Raw genomic sequence first — 24,157 nt, 5'->3', positions numbered from 1 at the left:
ATGCCCCCTTCTGCTCAGACTATAAGGTAGTTATTACTGCCACCAGTCAACTCCTAATCAGCTACTTTAAAGCCCTTAACAAAGTGTGTCCAATCTTACTGTGTAGTATTAATATTAATACAAATGGTAATTTGACCAAGAGCAAGGCTATTAGGAGTGGCCCACACAGTGTCACCAAATAAATATGCAAGTACTCCCAAAACTTAAATATCTCTAGACAGATGAGCCACAGTGAAATGTCTAAATATATTTAATAATAAATAATAAAAGAACAAGAAAATACTCAGTATATATTTACAGTGGCATCAGAGTTTAAAACCACAGGAAATATTTACAACAACATTACAAGACAGTCTCAAATAAATAAAGAAAAATATCTAAACTAAACTTTACTAAACGCCTAACTGTATCTAAGAGAGTTGCTATACCCTAGTTAACTTACTTAATTAGAGCAAGGCAGATGTTGTAGTGAATGGTTCTTGTCAGGTCCAAGACAGAATACAGAATGTCCTGTCTCACTAAGAGACTTCTCAAATTACTATCTCAAATATTACTGCTGGGAAAGCTTGCAGAATGACATAATTTATTGTCATCTGATTCCATCCCAGGTGAAACCCCCACTGCTGAAAAATGGCAGTATTTAGCATCTACCTTTGAAAATACATAGACCTCAAATCTTTGGCAGATGCTGGTAGTCATAAAGCAATAACATTCATCCACATTTCAAGATTAGTAATCATTTCACCCTAAAGACAATACAGAAAGCTCCCTAGTACAGACATTATGTCTCTAGCTGCATTGAAACTGAAATATACCATTTTTTATTGCGTAGCCATAAAGTCATTTAATTTCAGCTATTTTTCTGAAGTTAACCTCCTGTATTCCAGTTTCCACTATTAAAATATACACATTTAAACAGTTGCAATAGTGCATGCACATTTCTGTTCTAATACAGTAGGGCACACTGTGGTTACATTTCAAACAGCACTTTGCAAAAACCTTTTCAACATATACTTCTGTACCAGCAGTTTGATATACACGACATACAGTTCTAATACATTTGTAACACAAGCATCTTATATAAATCATGTCGATATTCACAAATGACATCTAATTATTTACAAAATTCCAGATAGCTATGCTGGCAGTATCTGCTTCATGACACATGCTAACATATATCCTGTTATTCTACCAACTTTCTAGGTTTATTTTATTTATTTAACATTTGTTGACCAGGAAAGTCTGACTAGGACAGAGCCTATTTCCAGCAGAGACTGGGGGAGAAATGCTCCACATGCATGTCTTTGGAATGTGGGAGGAAACACATGCAAATGCAGGGATGATATGCAGACTCTGCACGGAGGGCACCCCACATGAGAATCAAACAGGAGAACCTCTTGCTGTGAGGTGAAAATATTAACCAGCATACCACTGCACCACCCTTTATAAGAACAATATTTAAAATCTGTCCCTATTTTTGGGATTTTGTTCCCTCATTATTTTATGCTTTGTCCAGTTTCATTGTGTTAAGAGGTTGAGAGGTATGAAAACATAGTAAAAACACTTAAAACACTATGGCAGCCCTTAGTGGAAAAACAAACTCAATTTCTCCACAATTTGCACTACTTTTAAATTGACAGAAAGAAATGAGTGCACTGTTTAAAAGAACTTTACAGCCTCAAGACTGTCCATTAAATAACATTCTTAGCTTTAAAATAACTTTTCTGAAGAGGAAAGTAATAAAACATAAATAACATTTAAGAAAATGCATTTTTTTCCCCAAAAAGGGAATTTATCTGTACAGCAAAGAAAAGGACAAGTAGACTGTCGATCGCTTTGGGAGCAGTAAAGCTCTGAAGGGCTTTGCATCAAAACTTGTTTTTTATTCAGCTCAGCTTGAGCTGCTTGACGATTTGAGAGCTTGGAAGGTGCCCTGGTACTTTAGAAGTTGGCCAGCTATTATTTCTTTGGCAGGATATAAAGTGTACAGCTAAGGCTACTGCAGCCGTGATCAGTAAGAAAAACATCATTCGTTGCCATTTTTTTACAGACAGCTGTAATAAAGTAGGCAAGTTGTTGTTGTCTTTCGGTTTTTCCCGGTTAGGGGTCGCCACAGCGGAACTCCGGTCTGCTAATGATTGGCAGTAGATTTTGATGAACGCCGAGGTGCCAGCTCGACGTTTAACCTTCAACGAAGGCACGCCCATTTACGCATGTCTTTCGAACGCCCACCCAACCGCAGGGAGGACATGCAGACTCCACTCAGAAGGCACTCCCTGCACTCCAGCTGAGAATCGAATGGGAGAACCTCTTGCTGTAAGGTAACAATGCTACCGCTGCACCACTGGTAGGCAAGTAAAGAAGTAAAATGCCATATTGATTGAATAAGAAGTTTATAACAATATGTAATTTATTTATTAATTGATATTTGGTTACTAGGAAAGTCTGACTGGGCACAAGTGCCTTTTCTCAGTGGAGGCCTGGGGAATAAAGCTCCAAAGTATCATATTTAATGCAATCAATAATTACAATAACAAAATTTATAATGTAGTTTCAGTGAATACATAGCATAATAGTCAGTATAACAAAATTTGTACTGATATTCACAAACATTAAATTTACAGGCCTCATGCTGAGAAGTTACAGATGGAAGAGTGGTGTATAAGATAGGATGGAGTAATTTAAGAAATACAACAGAGTGAGGTATTAGAGGAGATAAGCAAGTCTGACTGTTAATAGGGAAGCAGTGATGGGATAGTAATTAGGTTGTGCTAATTAGAAGCAGGTATAGTAGTTTAAGAAGTACAGTAAAGTGAGGTATTAGAAGGGGATAAGCAGGTTATGTGATTTAGTGCTTTAAAAGGAGGTATAAGAAAGGTAATGAGGGGTGTTACGAGACGCTATGTCCCAGATGAGGAGCAAGCAGAGAGAACGTCTTTCAGCAATGGTTTGAAAAGATGAAGGTGTGTGACAGACCTGACTGATATAGGAATTTTATTCCAAGTTCTCGCTACACTATTGGAATCGAGACTGACCCCAGCAGCCCTTTGTGGTTTGTAGATGGTAAGCAGTTTATTATTTGACTGAAAAGGATGATTTGGAAGATAATATTGGAGCAAGGGTTCTAATTGCTGGGTAGACGGATGGGGTATGGATGAGGTGAGCTGAGTAAAGACAGGTGGTATGAAAGCCCAAGCCAGTTAAGTGTTTTACTGCTAAGCAGTGGTGAGTCTGGTAAGGTTTGTTGCAAATTAATCTGGCAACCTCATTATAGCATGATTCAAGTTTAGAACTAAGTAGAAAAAATCTTTTTTTTTCAGAACAAAAGAGGTTAAACAAGATAAAATGTTTTAAAAGGAATTATCAGCTCCGAAAAAATCAGACTTGAAGCAGGGCTTGTACTGCAGTGTAAAAAAATAAGGATTGCTGTAAGTGTGTCAACTCACTGCTTTCTAGTTACCAAATTATTAGGAATAATCTGCTAAGTAATTCAAAGGAAGATTTAGAAGTTTTACTTTACAAATATTTCTAAACCGCCTAGTTGTCCTACTGATACTATTAATTATTACTTGCAGTTTAAAAATTCTACATCTCCTTACATTACACCAGAAACAAATGATATCATAGATATGATATCTAACTGTTCTTTGGACCCAGATGGTATCACAACCATCTTTATAAAACTCTCATGGATGAACTGATATATATATATATATATATATATATATATATATATATATATATATATATATATATATATATATATATTAGAAAGAGGATAGGCCATTGAAGACTGGGAGAAAGAATGCAACTATTACTTTATTCATAATGGGTGTCATACTACTGACATTAGGAATTATTTACCAACAAATCTGACCCTCATTACTTGGTAACTGTTTAGAGAGAGTTCTGCTAAACTTTGTGACTGAGTCTGAGACATACAGCCAGAATGCAGATATCACACAACATGCTTGTTAAAAAAACAAGATCAATATTAACCAATTTAATTGAATTTTATGACCTAGTTATCATAGCTAACAATACAGGTTTGACTGTTGAAGTGGTGTGTCTTTATTTCGGAAAAGAATTTAATTAATGTTTATTAAGCCCTTCAGTGTAATAATGTAAATCCTTGGATAGTATGGTGGATTAATAATTGGTAAACAAAATAGTTGTCCTTAGAGAACATTACATAAAGAAATCTGTTTGCTCTGCAAAGTGTCAAGGTTTTGCTCTGGGCCCAGTATTGCTTAATTTAACTTTCATGTTGTTTGCACAGAGTAGTACATGCTGGATTATTAAGTGCACAGATGACTACAAGATAGGCATCATCGGAAGCTCACATACATTTATCACCACTTTGACTGAATATCCGTTGAATACCTACTTCCTGGGCAACTAAATTAGAATAGAATTTCACTCCAGGTAAATGGGAACTAAAGTGTTTGGAAAACCACTATTTTCATGACAAGTTATGCTGAATAATTGTCTTAGAGAAGTTATAAAAATAGAAATATTTGGAAATAAAATTGCAATTACTTCCCATTTTCATTAAGTGATCATATTATAGAATGTAAAAATAAAACAATGAGGCAAATAGCACTATCACTTAAAAGTGTTACATCATGTGATCTGGTATGTAGCCCTATCACTTAAAAGTGTTACATCATGTGATCTGGTATGTAGCCCTATCACTTAAAAGTGTTGCATCATATGATCTGGTATGTAGCCCTATCACTTAAAAGTGTTGCATCATGTGATCTGGTATGTCACTTAAAAGTGTTGCATCATGTGATCTGGTATGTCACTTAAAAGTGTTGCATCATGTGATCTGGTATGTAGCACTATCACTTAAAAGTGTTGCATCATGTGATCTGGTATGTAGCCCTATCACTCAAAGGTGTTGCATCATGTGATCTGGTATTTAGCCCTATCACTTAAAAGTGTTGCATCATGTGATCTGGTATGTAGCGCTATCACTTAAAAGTGTTGCATCATTTGACCTGGGGTCTTCGTAGAATAATACAAGACTGGTCGTTCTGGAATACACTAGTTTCTCTGCGTTTTCTTAAATTACAGACTTGGAGATAGTCCAATAGGAATTTACCTAGGTTATTGTCAGCATTAATCATTTGAGATACCATCAGAAATTGGAAAAGCTTAACCTGTTTGATATTTAGTACAGGTACATTCAAGGTAAGTTTTATAAAGATGAAGCAGTGCAGACTGGTTTTTACTTTGAAGTGTATATTTATTCTAAGTCACATATACATAGGAATAGGTTTAGAATGAAAATGAATAAGACACATAGATGTGATAGTTCTATTCCTCTTTGGTTAATAACCGGTGTAGACACACAATCTATAGCTAGTATCATCTGACACTGGCACCTCGCTTACACCAGGGACAGATGTTGTCACTGTCTGGATAAATATGAGTAACATTTGAGTTCTTCAAGACCCACCATGTTTTTGATGATTTGTTGAATACCTACAAGGGCTTTGCCAATTCCTCTACAACTCTGGAACAGATTGCCTTATTCTTTAAGAACATCTGGAAACATAATTCAGATAAATGGATTGAAAAACATGTTTGTGGCATTAATTTGAGGGATACAGTGTTCCTCAATGCTCAAATGGCATGAATGCTAATGTAATAATAAACCTGCTTACTTTCAGAATATCTGAACAAAGTATAATTATTTATTTTTTCCACTGACAGTTTCTGGTTTGCGTTCTTTGCTTTGTTTCAAATATTTTCTTCTTTAGCTGCCAAGTAGCACTTATATATAAAGTTTGGAATAAGTTAGGTAGCAGGACTAATCCTCAGCCATACATACTTTATGTCAGTAATATCAGGTTTCTGGGCATTCTAGACAGTTCTCTGACACTACACAGTAAAAGACCTGTGAATCCCCAAAGATTCAATGGGTTTATGGTCTCCTTTAGAGGGAAATAAAGCAGCAGTGAATGACAGTACACTGTAAAAGAAATACGAAACCATCATAATCCCACTAGGTTTATAACATCAGTGACAGAAAAGAAAGGAAGGGTGACAAACATCTTGCTATCAAACATCTTGCTATGTGGGCTTTTCCTAGGCTAAAAACATTGAAATGTGATCGTTGATTTAATGTGATAGCTAGGGAAAAAAATTCTAAAGACTGCATCATGTGATTTCTATCCAAACCCAGGACATTGTACATGCAATAAGATGAACAGAATAGAAAAGTCACAGAAGACATGAAACAGCTAAGTTGTTTATTATTGTTATGACTTGATTTAGAGATCTTTTTAGTGGGAGACAATTATACACTGGTCCTTTAAAAAGTGAAAAGTGTTTAGGCATTGCATGTTTGTCTCTGTTCACAGTATTAATGGACCTTATTGCTTTGATAGACTTGCTGCAGTGATATACATCCTAACCCAGGACCCACCTGTTCTTCCCATACAAACCTAAACCAGTCAAATCCTCTCAACAATAGGACAAACCACTCTCTTCTATTCTTAAACATAAATGTTAGAAGTATACTTAGCAAAGTTCAAGACTTCCATGCCCTATCGGCCTTTTATAAACCAGATTTAGCCATACTAACAGAAACTTCACGATAATGAAATTACACCCCCTGGCTATAATATTATATGGAAGGATAGAACAGGGAAAAAAGGAGGAGGTGTAGCCATATTGTACCAAAATCATCTCATATTGGAACAAGTTAGCTACAACCCCCTAGAAGTTAATGATACTGAACTTATGATTGCTAAATTAAAAAATAAATTCTAAAACATATAGTTGCAGAAGGTGTCTACATCCCACCAGGAAACAACATTGCCACCATGGAGAACCTTTTATCCTGGATTGCTATCTCCCACTCACAAGAGACCATACTCCTAGGAGATTTTAACATTGACTGGTCCAACGGTACCAAATACAACTCCCCTACCCATATTAATCTTCATAGGTTTACACAAATCATAGACACCCCAACTAGAATCAGCAAAAAATCTAATCGTCATTCCATCTTAGACTGGATACTTCTGTTTGACCCCTCCTTCGCACACCAATCAGGCTGCCTACCAGACAGCTTGAGTGATCACCAACCAACATCTTATTAGGAGTAAATCCCACCATTCTAGCCAATCCACCCTTAGAATAGTTCATAACGAAAAGAACTTCAAAGCTAAGGAACTAAACAACGAACTAAAAAACTTTAATTGGTCCCCCTTAAAACATCTACCCCTTGATGAAGCTGTAGATTACTTTAACTCCATCTTTCTCAATGTTCTGAGCCATTATGCACCAGTCCGAACTATCAGACTTAAAACAAACTATGCCCCCTGGTTAACAAAAGAGACTAAAGCCATAATGAAAGATGGAGACAGAGCCTGGGCTCAATATCATCAACTTAAAACCACTACCTCAAAACAAAACTACTCTGCACTCCGTAATAAGACCAAACAACTTATTAAACTTGATAAAGCCAAATACTACAAAACCTTACAAGAAAGACACACTAATAACCCTCCAAAATTCTGGGCCTCTATAAATAAATTACTGCACCCAGGTAAAACCAGCACTCCCACACCTATTTTACCAACCAACAATGAGGATACCCCCACACAATTCAATAAATTATTTACTGAAACAGTACAAGCTCTCTCTAATACCCTACATAGCACCACCAACCCCATCCTTTCTCTAACCCCCACTACCCCTAGTAAAAAACAGTCTCCATCTAGCTTCTCCTTGTCTCCAGCACCCACTCAATTTATTACTAAATTCCTCAAAAAATTAAAACCTACCACACTATCTGCTGACAGACTCCCAGCTGATTTCCTTCATCTATCAGCTGAAACCATATCCTACCCTGTATCTATCCTTATAAACAGATCCATATCTGAATGTAAAGTACCTAACCTGTGGGAAATATCTCATTATTCCACTCCACAAAGGTGGAAACTCCCTTGAACTGACCAACTACTGCCCAATTGCACTTTTATCACCTTTATCACAAATTTTAGAAAGGGTAGTACATTCCCAGCTAATGCAATACCTCCTAAAAAATAGCCTTATATCAACATCCCAACACGGTTTTCGGTCTTCCCATAGTACCACAACAGCCCTACTGTCTTATACCAATATAGTCAATTCCCACAGAAACAAAGGCCTTTTTGTATCTTCTGTATTCTTAGACTTATCTAAAGCCTTTGATATGGTCAACCACAACATACTTCTCAAAACTCTGTCTACCCTCAATATAAACTCCGTCATCATATCATGGTTCAATAACTATCTATCTGGCTGACAACAAGCAGTGCTTTGGCAGGACCAACTATCCCCACTTCTACCTGTAACTATAGGAGTTCCACAAGGGTCAATACTTGGGCCTCTACTTTTCTCTTTATTTACAAATCAGATAGCAGCTTCCTCTTCCTCTGCCTCTATAGTGCAATATGCAGATGAAACCACCATCATATGTGCCACCCCAACCTTAAACAAACTTCAAACAATAACACACAATAACTTTACTCTGGCTGAAACATGGTTTTCTAGAATTAAACTTCTACTCAACCCTAAAAAAACAAAACTTATTCTCTTCAGTCCTGGTAGATCCTCTCCACCAAATGTTGACTTCACCATAAAATCTAGGGATAACACCACTATCACCCCAACAACACACACCAAACTCCTAGGAGTACTAATTGACAACAATCTGAAATTTGACATACACATAGCACAAACAATCAAAAAAGTAAACAAAAAAACTAGGTCTCCTGTATAGGAACAGGCAATTCATGACCAGCTATACCAAAGCCACTGTTGCAAGAACTCACCTGTTATCCACCCTACTGTACGCCTCCCCAATCCTGACTAATCTTCGCCAAAGTGAACAAAACAAAATGGCATCTTTCTATAACAAGATTGCTAAGTTTGCCACTGGCGCCTCATATATATCCCATCACTATCTCTCTCTCAAACAGCTCAACTGGCTTGAGTTGCCCCAACTACTACTAATTACACAACTCTTCATAGCCTAAAAACTGTACTACCAACCTGACAAAACTCCAGCACTACAGGATCTAATACAGCCCTACACCACCACCTGTACCTTAAGATCTACAGTCCAAAATCTCATAACTGTCGTCAAACACATGAATGAAGCAAGCAAAGCTCTCTTTGTACAATAGCTAAATTTTGGAACTCACTCCCAAAGCACATAACTTCTACCAGCTCTGTCTTACTATTCAAGAAACTACTTAACACCCACTACTCTACCAATGGGCTGTGCCCATGTGACCCCCCCCCAGATTATCTCACTTTCCTGTCAGTACTGCTACGATTCTGCAGAACCTTCTCCTCTTATCTATTAAGTACTTAATTCTTAACAAACAAGGTTTTTAAATTACTTGTTTTTCCAAACAATGTTTATTCAGAAGGTTTTTTGTTATACTTCACCTATGTAAAAATGTTAAATATGTTCCAATATAATTTTATGGGAATGTACTGTTACTTCTGTTTATGTTTTATATGTGGAGCTTTTCTCCCCATGCCTCCACTGAAAATGGACCTGCATCCAGTCGGACTTTCCCGGTCATCAAATATAAAATAAAATAAAAAAAAATAGAAGTCTTTGTAGTAGTTAAGGCATATATTTGCTAACTATCAAAAGCATATGCAGAGTCACAGCAGAAAACGAACCAAGATGTAAGTAACCACAGTAAGATGAAGTAATCCACACAGTCAACGATCCTTAGATATACGTATTTATTCAAAGAGACGTGAGCGCTTTCACCATTCGGCTTCCTCAGACGTTACAAAATACAACATTCACATAGCATTTAAATAATGATGAAATACTTCTCATTGGCGATAAAAATCACATGTCCTCTCTTGCTAATAAAGCATAAAAATAACAGTTCCCAGTCTATACTTTCTCCATTTAAAACATATTTATCAAAAAATATATGTGATATAAAAAGTTTAAAACATACTATAAAATACTAACTGATGCAATCAAATGTGAGACACTGATCGCAGAGTATATAAGATGTATAACAAACACAAATCCTTCATAACATAAAGGATGCGGAGATCTAAACAAATTAGGACGCTTGATATCAGATGACTCTAGAACCTCCCTGTGTCTAAAAAATAAAAGAATAATGTGTGTATGATATCTACAACCCATAACAAACATTAATCACACAAAATGCAAAAGTCTAAACAGACACTAAACTCATTCATCTAACAAAAACAGCGGATGTTACGGATATTAGGGAACTAGAAAAACGCCCTACATCTAAATAATAAAACTATATAATAAAAAGTAATATGTAACTGAAAATTAATAAAAAAATTAATGAAAAGTAATATGTAACTGAAAATTAATAAAAACCTAAGGGTAGGCAATACGCTAGTTCTTGGGTTTAAAACAGCGTCTTTTCTTCAGTATAGGTTTAAGATTGACTTTTTCATTTAAACCTGGGGTAACATCTGCCTTGCATCTAACTATCCAACGTAACTCACATTCAAGTGTATGATTGATTAAATCACCACCTCTTGAGTTAGGAAAAATCTGTTGAATGACGCTGTATAAAAAACTGTGTGATGGACCCCTGATCTTAACATGCTTGGCTAGAGAGTTGACATCATTACCTATCCTTATGTGATACTGATGCTCTCTAACCCTCTCACGTAGTGCCCTGTTGGTCTTGCCGATGTAAAATGATTCGCATGTTGTGCACCTAGCTAGGTATACAACATTGGTGCTCATGCAATTCGTACCAGTATCAAACCTATACTCAAAACCATTGTGTGGATTTATAAAGCTGACCCTATTATCAATCCAACAACACTGGTTACATCTGCCACATGCAACCGTATTAAACCCATATTCACGCCTTACATGAGGCGAAATGTTTTTATAGCATAATAAATTCCTCAGATTAGGTTTATTTCTGTATGTAATAAGGGGGGACGGTCCTACTACATCACTGATCTCCTTATCAAGTCCTAAAACATCCCAATGTTTACTCATTAATTCTTTCAAATGTAAAACATCACTACTAAAAGCCGTAACGGCTCTCACATAATCAGGCTTAATGGACGTTGCAACCTCTGGGTCAACGGCCTGTTCCGCAAAATACGGTCTCGCTAATGTCTCACGCAACAAACATATCTCATCTACTGTTTGGTTGAATTTGGATTGTTCATATCCTCTCTCCAAAAACATGTGTCTTAATCTCTCAATTTCTTCCCCAAAACCAGTGAGGCTCGGATTTAGCCTGGAAGCACGCATCAACTGCCCTTTCATAACATTACTGAACACATATCGTGGGTGCATACTGCACCTATGCAAAAAAGTGTTCCTGTAACATAACTTACGATGTATTGAAGTATTAAGAAGACCAGAAGGGAGTCTCTCTATATTAACATCTAAAAATGAGATGCTTTCCCTAGAGAAAGCATAAGTAAACTTCAAAAAGCTCGTGGAAGCATTTATTTCAGTAATAAAACAGTCCAATCCCTCAATGCTACCATGCCAGATCATAAAAAGATCATCTACAAAGCGTTTATAAAAACCCACGTTGTTGTTAAAAAAGGGGGACTTAAACAAAAAGGTTTCCTCCCACTGTGCCATAATTATATTAGCATAGCTATTGGCACAGGGGGTTCCCATTGCTACGCCATCCCTTTGGGAAAACACAGAATCACCAAACATGAACACATTGTTGAACAGTATTGTTTCCATGAATAACGAAATCAGCTCCACCATCCTAACAGGAAGAGTGGACTTACACATCAGAAACTCTTGGAAACTTGTTACTCCTGTATCATTCGGTATTGTGGTAAATAAATTGACCACATCCAAGGTTACTAATAAGTAATGAGCATGATCATCCAAGCTCTGGATATATTCATATAATTGGAGCAAAAATTGCTTACTATCTTTAAGAATGTGTGTGGTAGCATTAACAATAGGTCTAGTATAGTATTCTACAAAATTGGACATGGATTCTGTGAGCCATCCTTGCCCAGCTACAATTGGCCTCATAGGTGGAGTCAACACAGATTTATGGACTTTGGGGAGCCCTTGAATTATCGGTATCCGTGGATTTATAACCTTCAAATAAGAATGTAACTCACAGGTAATGTCATCAGACCTTAAAAGGTCATCCAACAACTTATGGATTTGAGATACTTTCTCAACAACTAAATCCATCTGTATCTCCTCATAAAACCTGTTCTCATTTAACAAGTTCATCATACTCTCTTTATACCATTCAAAATCCATCACCACTATAGGCCCTCCCTTGTCCGCAGGCCTAATCATGATCGTATTATCAGACTTTAATGTTGTTAATGCTAACCTTTGATTATAGTTCAAATTCCGCATTCTTCTATTATACACTTCTTTATTGTTTGTTTCATAATGGTTATATATTCCTTTCTCAACTAATTTCAGAAAAGTGTTCAAAAGAGGATGTAACTGGGGGGTATATGTACTAATGCCCCTGAATCCTATATTGTTCTCATTTAAAGTTTGTTTACCAAACTCCAACTTGAGTTGTATGTTCCTAACAAACATACGAACATCTAACACAGAATCCACCAAATCACTGCTTGATGTAGGGATGAAACTTAATCCTTTATTTAGTACTTGTTGTTCAAATATAGATAATTCCCTTTTAGAAATATTCACAATCAACGATTTCCCACATTCTCCCACATTTTTTTCAATGTTGGGCCTCGTTGCTCGCTGTCCGATACTTTCCTTTTGTATCGACCCCTGCTTTGTGACCGTGACCTGCCCATGCGTTGTTGTGCTATGGGAAAAGGGTTGAAATTACTACTCGTACTCCCTCCTGTACCTGAGTTGGTGGGGGGGGTTCTCCTTCTAACGGAGGTATCTGGAATAGATGCAGATGCAATATTATCAGGGATCCTGAAACTATCAGGACCTCCCCCATTCACATTGTTCAACCGAGGGACCAACAAATCTTGTCCTGCTCCCCTCTGTGTCCCAACAATAACAGCATTATCACCATTAACATGCGTCTCACCTACTAAATCCATCCCATCAGTAATATTGCTAATGGGTATAGAGGCAACAACATCATGTATTTGCTAACGTTTCTAACAAAACTGTCATTTTCTGAATAGGCCATTAGGATAACTTATTGCTTTTTACACTATTTCATCATGCGTTTTTGCCATGTGCTTTCTTTTTAATTCATAGTCACGTTTTTATAATATTTTGTGCTATATTAGAAAAAAATTGCAGGACTTATACCCACAGGGTACTATGAATTACCTCAAGAATTCCTTAGAAACATTTGCAACTGTTGCTTTTAAGGAATCATGCATAATCCCTTTGGTATGAACAATTATTACAACTTTGCCAATTCTACTAATCTACAACATAGGGATTACTTTTCTATGCATGACTTCAATATAACTTGTTAAATGTGAACTGTTTGTATTAACAAGTGACCCATTCTCATATCTCATGCTTGGTAACCTAAACGGTGAAAATAATATCTGCCATGGTATAAGTGTAATAACAGCATTAGGTAATATGGCTGCATTACCGTGAGTCCGCAGGGGTCATCCACTGTTACCAAAAGATATCCACCTGTAGGCAGGGGACCATAAGAATCAATGCTCATTTCAGACTATGGTTTTTCAGGCAAATCTGATGACACTTTCAATGGGACATTTGTTTTTCCTTGTGTATTAGCTTGGTATATAGGTTCATAGGTGATTCCTAGGCTTATGATCCCATGGAGGGCTTTTTAAGCCAAACCATTATTCCCAGCATATTATGTTTATATGGACCTAGAAGGAAGAATCCTATAACAATCTAAACAGAGTATTCAACTGAGTATATTGCTCCAGGATCAGTACACAGTACTCATTTGAGCAGATTCCACCAGGATCTGAACATAGTATCTATGTACGCAAATTGTATCAAAGTCTGAACATAGTATCTATGTGAGCATATTATATTAAAGTCTGAACATAGTATCCAATTGAGCAAATTATACTAAGATATGAATATAGTATTTAGTGAGCACATTGCATTAGGATGTGTACATAGTATCCAGGTGAGTACATTGTACTCGGATCTGGACATAGTATTCAGGTGAATACATTCTACTAGGTTCTGAACATTGCATCCAGGCGAGTACATTCTACTAGGATTTGACATAGTATCCAGGTGATCACATTCTGCTATGATCTGAACATAGTATCCAGGTGAATACATTCTACTAGGATCTGAACATGGTATCCAGGTGAACACATTCTACTAGGTTCTGAACATTGTATCCAGGCGAGTACATTCTACTAGGATTTGACATAGTATCCAGGTGATCACATTCTGCTAGGATCTGGACATAGTATCCAGGTGAATACATTCTACTAGGATCTGGACATGGTATCCAGGTGAACACATTGTACTAAGATTTGAAGATAGTATCCAGGGGAGCACAATGTACCAGGATCTGAACATAGTACCCAGGTGAGCACATTCTACTAGGATCTGGACATAGTATCCAGGTGAATACATTCTACTAGGATCTGGACATAGTATCCAGGTGAACACATTCTACTAGGATCTGAACATTGCATCCAGGTGAGTACATTATACTAGGATTTGACATAGTATCCAGGTGATCACATTCTGCTAGGATCTGGACATAGTATCCAGTTGATCACATTCTGCTAGGATCTGGACATTGTATCCAGATGAGCACATTGTACTAAGATTTGAAGATAGTATCCTGGGGAGCACAATGTACCAGGATCTGAACATAGTACCCAGGTGAGCACATTCTACTAGGATCTGAGCATAGTAAACAGTTGAGCATATTGTACAGCCCATATTTTATGTCTTACTGACTATGGTAGTACCAAAAAATGAACCAGCACAAAATAATTATTTTCTCGTTTTGCACTGAAGAAGGCTAAAAGATAGCCGAAACCGGTTTGCAACACAAGGATTATATGGAATAAACTTTGCCACGAATAAAATATGTTTTAGCACTTTTCCCCTTGTGCTGGTTCATTTTTTGGTTCTACAATCTTTTTGGTTTGAACCGTGCACACAGTCCTTCGTGCGTGGAACTTGGTTTGGTCCGGATTACTGACTATGGTGCCACATGCTTTAAGCATAGCTACATATAAAGAGATACTAGAATGAGAAGGTATAAGGACTGTGGTGCATTGGTTTATCATCTGTCATTTAAATCCAGACATAATCTTTGATTTTGCAAAGGTCTGTAGACTGAGTTCTCTCAGCTTTCTCTACAGTAATCATGGAGACAGACTTCATTCAATGTAGATACTAAATATTTAACTGATTTCAGTGTAGAAAAAAAAACATTTCTTTTGTTACTTCATGATGCCACATGAGTGTAATAATTAATCTGTACTGTGTTGCTAGTTAATTGCATGCTGCTTATAGACTGAATTTACAAATAAAGTAACACATTTTGCTGTGCCAGCTGTTGTAGAAAGATCACTCTGGATAAGCTACTGATCAGATATTTGTACTTTTTGTTCAAGAAAGTATGCATCAAGGCAACTTCCAGGTGTGCTGCTGTTGTTTGTCAGCTAACTTCCTGTTCTGCTTCTTCATTCAGGAAAAAAAAATAACGTTTCAGTGGCCAGTTTATAATTTTACAACTTTTGATCCCACAGTGTGTACTTTATTCTTCCATGGCAATATTCATGCAAAGCAGTGCCACACTTCTAAAAAGACCTAAAAAAAGTATTAAAGTATACATGGCATGTGGTGGCCACGTGGTGGCCATAATGGTGGTGTCCCTGCCTTTGTAGCCATAGAAAGGTTATCTAAGCTGGCTCAATTTCAGTATCTGAAGAAGATGAAGTGCAATGAATCTATGTATGGTGACAGAGGCTGTTCTCAAAACTAAAGAGATGTTCTCATCCATGTAGCAATCTAATGAGAGGTTAGGGGTTGGCATAATGGTTAAACTGTTTACCTTACACACACAAGGTACAGGTTTTGATTCTTGCCTCTGAGAAGCTTGGTTAGGTTTAAAAAAAAGGGGGTAATTACCCTAGTAATCAACTATGAAATGAAGTTGTTGAGCTCTGACAACTTGGATGTATTTTATCTCTGAGGTTGCCCTTGAGGCTAGTGTTACAGATATGGATGAGTGCCTACATGCAGCTGAATTACATGCAGATTCTATTTTAAAGCAAAACACCCACTTAATTCTGCTTTTGTCATTTTATAATGCCAATAACCCATGATTGGCTGTAGGTAAGGTAGGATTTATTCACAGCTGGCTTTGTGCCCTTATGAACAAACCACACTAGTCATGTTTAAATCCAGCATTACCCACAACCAAATGTGAGTTATTGTTAGAATATCTCATGTTGCAAATTACGTATCAGTCTATGCTTTTCTTTTTCCAAATTACTATGATTCATTTGCATATGGAGTCCAAACATTCGGATGCTTTTTCTTCTGTAGGGCTATTAGTTTATTTCTATGGTGTATGTAATAGTCTGAGACATTGTCTCTGACACCACATTGACTCCCGTCCACCTTCCATCCCTTATTCCTTCACCCCTTACCATCTGCTAAACCATGGATGCCCTCTATGAAGGTCAGGGTTGTGGAATGGCGGTGACTTTGTAATATACATCCTCAGTACCCAGCTCCAGGGATTTACTTTTTTTCTTTATATTCTTGACATGAAATGTATCAAACTACAAGCATGCATACAGTATTGCAAAATATTTATTCATTGTTTGATTGATTTATTGATTGATTGCTTCATTCATATTACATTTGATAATCGGGAAGGTGGGCTGGTCTTCAGACTATTTTCAGCCATGACTCGGACACATAAGGCAACAATTGTAGCCACAATGCAAAACAACTGTGGAACAAAAAGGAAAACATTTAAGAACTTAACAAGTTACAAATATAGCAGTTAAAACAAGTTATAAAACATAAACAGATACATAGAAATTCACATTCTCAAAACATGTTATCCAAGATGATAATTACAGCACAGACTATACAAACAGAACATGTAACCATTCGGGACAGGATATTTCCAATATGTATACATAGGAAGATATTTTTTCATCATAGGATAGCAGATGGGGAGAGAATAGTAAAATTTTTAATTACATGTTATATTGTGAATACCATTTTACAATTTACTTGGCTAAAGGAATATTTCTTATAACATTTGAACTGTCCTGAGTACCAGCGGTTTACATTTCCAATTCTGAATCTTAACAGCTGCTATAAATATAACAAAACTGGCTTGGCAGCCTGTAGATAGTGTAAGACTGGATTATCAGCAGTCAAAAGTGTTGTTTAATGCAAAACTGAGCTTCTTTTTTTAACATCTGATGGGACAGAGCTGCACAATGGTTAACTGAAGCTACTGTACAAACCATGCGCTCCTCAACTGCATTCTGCGGAAATTTTCCAAAAGGAAGTGCAAATTCTGTGAGCATTCTGTAACGTATCATGATATAAGAGCTGCTCATGTACTGCAAGAAAAGCCTGCGCCTTTCAGTTGTCAATAAATCAGTAAATTCATACAGCTGGTGAGGAAAGTTAATGCAATTATGACTCGCTTCTTATATATAGTACAAAAGCTGTATGCTGAGCAGAAAGGTGAACATAATGTGCTTTGCTGAATAACCTGACCTATGACCTCTGCTGTAGGTCTCATTCATTATTGCATAGCCTTCATCAACTTGTCCTCGTAAATCCAAAGCATTACAGTTGCATTGCCTCAGTGCTGAAGAGAGATATATTGCTCTAAGCTGACATCTGTTCTGTTTTTTTGTGAATAACATTAACAAAATTCACATACTATGGCAGTATGATGTGATATATATATATATATATATATATATATATATATATATATATATATATATATAAACAGCAGCCTATTTGAAATGTGAGATGTAATTGTGAGTTCCACAGCTATGACTCTCTTCTTATATATAGTACAAAAGCTGTATGCTGAGCAGAAAGGTGAACATAATGTGCTTTGCTGAATAACCTGACCTATGACCTCTGCTGTAGGTCTCATTCATTATTGCATAGCCTTCATCAACTTGTCTTCGTAAATCCAAAGCATTACAGTTGCATTGTCTCAGTGCTGAAGAGAGATATATTGCTCTAAGCTGACATCTGTTCTGTTTTCTTGTGAATAACATTAACAAAATTCACATACTATGGCAGGATGATGTGAAATATATATATATATATATATATATATATATATATATATATATATATATATATATATATATATATATATATATAAACAACAGCCTATTTGAAATGTGAGATGTAATTGTGAGTTCCACAGCTATGAAAAATACAGTAAATTTTATATCTGAGTGTAATGTCATTAAAGTAAGTCCACCCTACACTGCCGCCACCATAAGCCCCGCAATATATAGGATGCCTACAACATTATTGGTGTATAGATGCACTAACGTTAAGAGGATACTCTGACATTTATCAGACTTAGCATATGGTCCACATATTCACAGTTTAGGTATAACTATTTCAAAGATCACAGATATGATCTTTGGATGGGAAATAGGAAATTCACACCTGGGATCACTTCAGTGGCTCTGCTCGACAGTGGCACAGGAAAATAATTTTCTTGGTGGCAAAAGCCAGGGTACCTTTTTGGCTGGGCTTGTATAGGCCCTAGGGCTGACAGCCTAGTACCTACCTATGAATCTATGAACAGGAACATAGTGAAAACTGTGGATATCTGAATTTGTTTTGAACCATGTAAGCAAGTGAAAAAGTATATAGCCTGCTTGATTTCAGCTGTTGTCTCACAGTACATATTTTTTTGGACCTCAAGTAACCTGTACAACCCTTTGGGAATTTAGATGTCAAATCTATATAATCTCTAATTGACATACCTTACGGATTTAAAGAAAGTTCTTTAAACATTCAAACAACTATGCATTTCTTTTTCTTTCTTTCTGTTTTCCCTTTTTTTATACTGCCTTCTAAAAAGGAAGTCTCAAGTAAGGTTAAGTAGCATCAAGTTCAGCAATTTGAATGACAACTTGAAACCTATTTTGCCTCTGGATTTTAAAACTGTTTTGCTGTCAGGCTCTGCAAATTATTACCTATCTATATGTTACTAAAAAGTTACAGTTATCATTTCTAGCAATGTCTGAGGTACATTTGGGGTTAGTTCCTGTTTCAGACAGGACACTTGAGTCAATTTTCATTTTGAAGGAAAGAAATAGTAAAAGAACGGTTTGCTTTTGTTTTTCTTTTTCTCTCACTGTACGCAGAATCTAGTTCATGTAAAATGTAACCTCAAAGGCAAAGCTAAGAAAGACTTTTTTAACTTCTGTTAGAGTATGAATGCAGAGAGCTTAAAAGACTGGCAGAATGAAATCTGATAGCTCAAGGATATGTTTGTATTACATAACTCTGGAGAGTGACATTAAATTTGCATTTCATCCTACATTATGCTATACATGTGTAAATTATTAATACATTCAACTTATAAGTCTGTGTGTTTTACATTTATATATTACTTAAAACTGAATTTCTGCATCCCATCTGCACAATGCTACAGCTGTTAATCTTGTTCTCCCACAGTTTTTGTTTCGAGCTTGCATGGATTCCCTCTTTCCATTATTTTTTGGGGGGCTTTTTGGTTTATTACCACATACTGATAGGTGGACTGGTGAGCCCCTAAGTTGCAGGTATGCATGCGTTTACAGTGTATGCCCTGTGATGGACAGGTTTTTCATCCACACTGGTTTTCTGCTGCATGCTCAGTGCTTCCCAGTGCAGGCTGCCTTTCTCTAGTAATTAAATTAGATAATGCAGATATCAGAACACGAATGAAGAAAAGTATCACATAGAATATAACAGAATAGAAAGCCCTGTTTTGAGGCCTCTTAGCTAACCTCAGATAATTCACTTAGTAGCTTTCCATCATGAGGGCTTGGAAAAGTTCCAACTGTTTTCAACCTGAGGAGAACAATGGCTGACTGTTTTTTGCAGATGACAAGTAAGGCACAGTCATTCCTGGGAAAACTTCAGAATCATAAATACTTACGGAAATGTGACAAGACAATGTTTCTAAATTTGTTTTGTTAGTCTAAGAAAAAAAATAATAAAGCCGATGGCATGTTTCCCTTAACCAGTAATAAAGCTTAAGCATAGCTGTAAACATTTCAGCAGATATTAGTTAACTTCTCTAAATCCTGCTATTGTTCTACAAACCCATAACAAATTAGATTCTGTATCCTCAGTGAGTAACTTCTGGATGCAAGGTCTTCTCCACTTCAATAAATACAAATGTTAGCAAAGCAGTAACTTTCTGTATCTTTACACCTACTCTAGATGTGGTCCGATACACATATCGTTGAAATTGCAGGCATTAAAAATGTGGTACAACAACTTTTTGAAAATTAGGTATATCCAGGCACAAAACAGTTGCACCTAATTAGCATAAAATATAAATAATGAATAAGACTGAACTCTTCCCATTTCCAGTGGGATTGTGGAATACTACTTAGAAACTTGTTAAATAATTGAGAGATACAACAACTCTTTGATTGTTGTGTGCTGGAGGATGATTTTTCTCAAAGGGGATCTTGGAATGAATATATCTAAGTAGTGGAAGTGTCGGGAGTGCAGCATCCCCTACTGGATGGGGGGTGCAGAGGTTATAACCTTAAAGGAAATCAACAATAGCTATGTGTATATACTTCCTGTACTGTCTACAGGAAATGCTGTCAGTCAAATAAATTTAATTCATATTCAAATTCAAATTCAGATTCAATGTTTGTATGTAAGACTTCAATCATGCAGGTCTCATGGACTTTTAATGAAGGCACTTACAATGATTCCATACCTCTCAACTGTCCCTGATTTTGCAGGACATTCATGATTTTGCTTTATAATTTTGCCCTGTCTCTTGTAAAATTTTTAATTTTTCTGCTAAATCACTAAAGATTACTTTAGGTCAATCATGCCACTCATTAGAGTTTCATACATCTTATTGTTCAGAAAAATGCAAACTTATGCAAAACCTGTTGTTGTATTAACTTTTTAAAAAAGAATTACAGTAATATTTAAAAATTATCACTGATTTTGGATCTCTCCCATTATTTTGACTTTGTACAGAATTCTTAGGCCAAAAAGTTGAGAGGTGTGTTTCATACATTAATTTATAAGTTCATAGTTTTATGTTAATTTTAATCATTTTTGCAAATTGTTCTGATTACATTTCTAGGCACACTTTTGTTATAGCTGGGTATTTAAGCAACTGCTTTACTCTGTGCATTTGAATTTTTTTGGGGGTATCCAGTATCTTCTGGTTTCCCTAGTCTTATAAATGGACAATGCTATCGCTCTCTCTCTCAATATATATATATATATATATATATATATATATATATATATATATATATATGTTTACTATCATGTTTGTGAATGGCAGTTGGTCGAGTGTAGGATTGTTGAAGTGCAGTTTGCAAGTAGGCAGTTTTGCAAACCAAAATCCATCGACTACACAACACTGAATGGGTAGCGTAGTTTGAGTATTTGAGTTTGGGATTTTGAGTGGCGATCGCGGTTCAGTGAGGAACAGCAAATTAACCCATTTCCTCACTGTAGTGTGATCTCAGAGTTGGTATATATAATTTGCAGGGGGCATGGGGGGCACAGGGGGGCTTTCCCCCCTGCAAAATAGTAAAATTGATGTACCATTGACTCCAGAGTGTCATGGTACATTATGACGCATAGGTTGGATGACTGACATCACCTCCTGCTACGTCGAATACATCGAACTATAAGAGTCGATGAATTCAGTTTCGAGTTTGCTGCTTGTTCGCTGTTGTGGTTTTCCACATTTTGGTTTGACGTTGAAGCTGGTCAATTAATGCAGTTTCAAGGATTCAATAGTAAACCTATATATATAAATATATATATATATATATATATATATATATATATATATATATATATATATATATACATAGATATACTGATGAGCAACCTACTATGGTGCAAAATATATGTTGCATTAAATTTATCCACACCTTTTTCTGGCTTGAACATATATTCTGTTTAGAGAATATTACAGTTTTTCATTCCAGTTTTAATTCATTATAGACCAAAGGAAAGAATAGAAATTGAAGGGAAAATAGTCTGAATTACTGAAAAGAAAATGTTACTGAAAAAAATTAATCAATATGCTTGTCCCGTTCTTTCTTTTTAGGATTAGGAAAAGAATAAAAAAATGTGCAAAATAGTGAGAATGTGATGTAAAGAATCTCTGTAGAAGTATAAAGCATTACTGTGGCTTGGAGGGAGTATATCTCACATCGGATGACTCGCCACAAAGTAACAATGTGTGTGAGTTATTAGACTACACACACCACAAAGTAACAATGTATGTGAGTTATTAGACTACACACACCACAAAGTAACAATGTATATGGGTTATTAGACTACACCCATGACAAAGTAACAATGTATGTGAGTTATTAGAATACACCCACCACAAAGTAACAATGTATGTGAGTTATTAGAACACACCAACCACAAAGTAACAATGTATGTGAGTTATTTGACTACACACACCACAAAGTAACAATGTATATGGGTTATTAGACTACACCCACGACAAAGTAACAATGTATGTGAGTTATTAGAATACACCCACCACAAAGTAACAATGTATGTGAGTTATTAGAACACACCTACCACAAAGTATGGTGTATGTGATATATTAGACTACACCCACCACAAAGTTACAATGTATGTGAGTTATTAGAATACACCCACCACAAAGTAATAATGTATATGAGTTATTAGACTACACACACCACAAAGTAACAATGTATGTGAGTTATTAGAATACACCCATACATATAATTATTTTAGATATAAAAAATATTTCTATTTGCAAACACACAAAGCAACTATGAGGACTGGGTTTGCCCCAACATATGTTAATTTTTTTATGGCCAGATTTAAAATGGAATACATCTACCCATATAGTGGAAAAGGCTTTGAATTAATTGCATATCATAGGTTTATTGATGTCCTGATATTTACAGCAAAAGTAGAAGTAGAGCATAATATGGAATTGTTTTTAGGAAATGTGAAAATAATAGGTATGGATTTGAATTTACATTACTTTTGTATAAGAGTATTACATTTTTTAGGGATATAACATTATATTATGAATGCACTTTATTCTAAGAAATGTAGGAAAGTAACAGCTTTAAATAATGTTTACATGTGGAAAGTGAACACCCACAAACATTAACAGACTCATCACCATACAGTCAGTTGGTGAGAACAAAAGGCTGTGCACAAGGGCAGGGCATTTTGTGGAAGAAATTACATTTGTACTTTAGAAAATGACATCTTAGGAGGCATACCCACACCTGCAAGCAAGATGAGGAACAAATTAATCAGCTGACAACAAGGAGGTGTCAGTCACCTGATCCATTCTTTTTTTTGTCTGGCTTACAAGGGCTTTCATCTTGCACAATCAGGCAATAGGAAAACTATAGATTTTTGGGGAGGACAAAGACTAATGTAGTGGACTGGATCAAGATCAAAGTAAAGAAAACAGAGGGTTATTGTGAGTGGAACAATGTCAGAACTAAGAAAACGGCTATTGGAGTAGATCTGTGTCAGTCCTAGGGAACAATCTCAGAACTAAGAAAAGTGACTATTGGAGTATGCTGGAGTCAGTCCTAGGGTACAATGTCCGAACTAACTAAAATTACTACTGGAGTATGTCAGAGTCAGTCCTAGAGAACAATGGCAGAACTAAATAAAGTGACTACTGAAGTACGTCAGAGTCAGTCCTGTGAAACAATCTCAGAACTAAGAAAAGTGACTATTGGAGTATGCTGGAGTCAGACCTAGGAAACAATGTCAGAACTAACTAAAATGACTACTGAAGTACGTCAGAGTCAGTCCTGGGGAATGATGTCAGAACTAAAAAAAGTGACTATTGAAGTACATTGGAGTCAGTCCTGGGGAACAACATCAGAACTAAGAAAAATGACTAATGGAGTACATCAGAGTCAGTCCTGGGGAATGATGTCAGAACTAAGAAAAGTGACT

Source organism: Protopterus annectens, chromosome 17.part0 (assembly GCF_019279795.1).
Source record: "Protopterus annectens isolate FY-2018-M chromosome 17.part0, PAN1.0, whole genome shotgun sequence".
Lineage (NCBI taxonomy): Eukaryota > Metazoa > Chordata > Ceratodontiformes > Protopteridae > Protopterus > Protopterus annectens.
Note: the sequence above shows the minus strand (reverse complement) of the source record.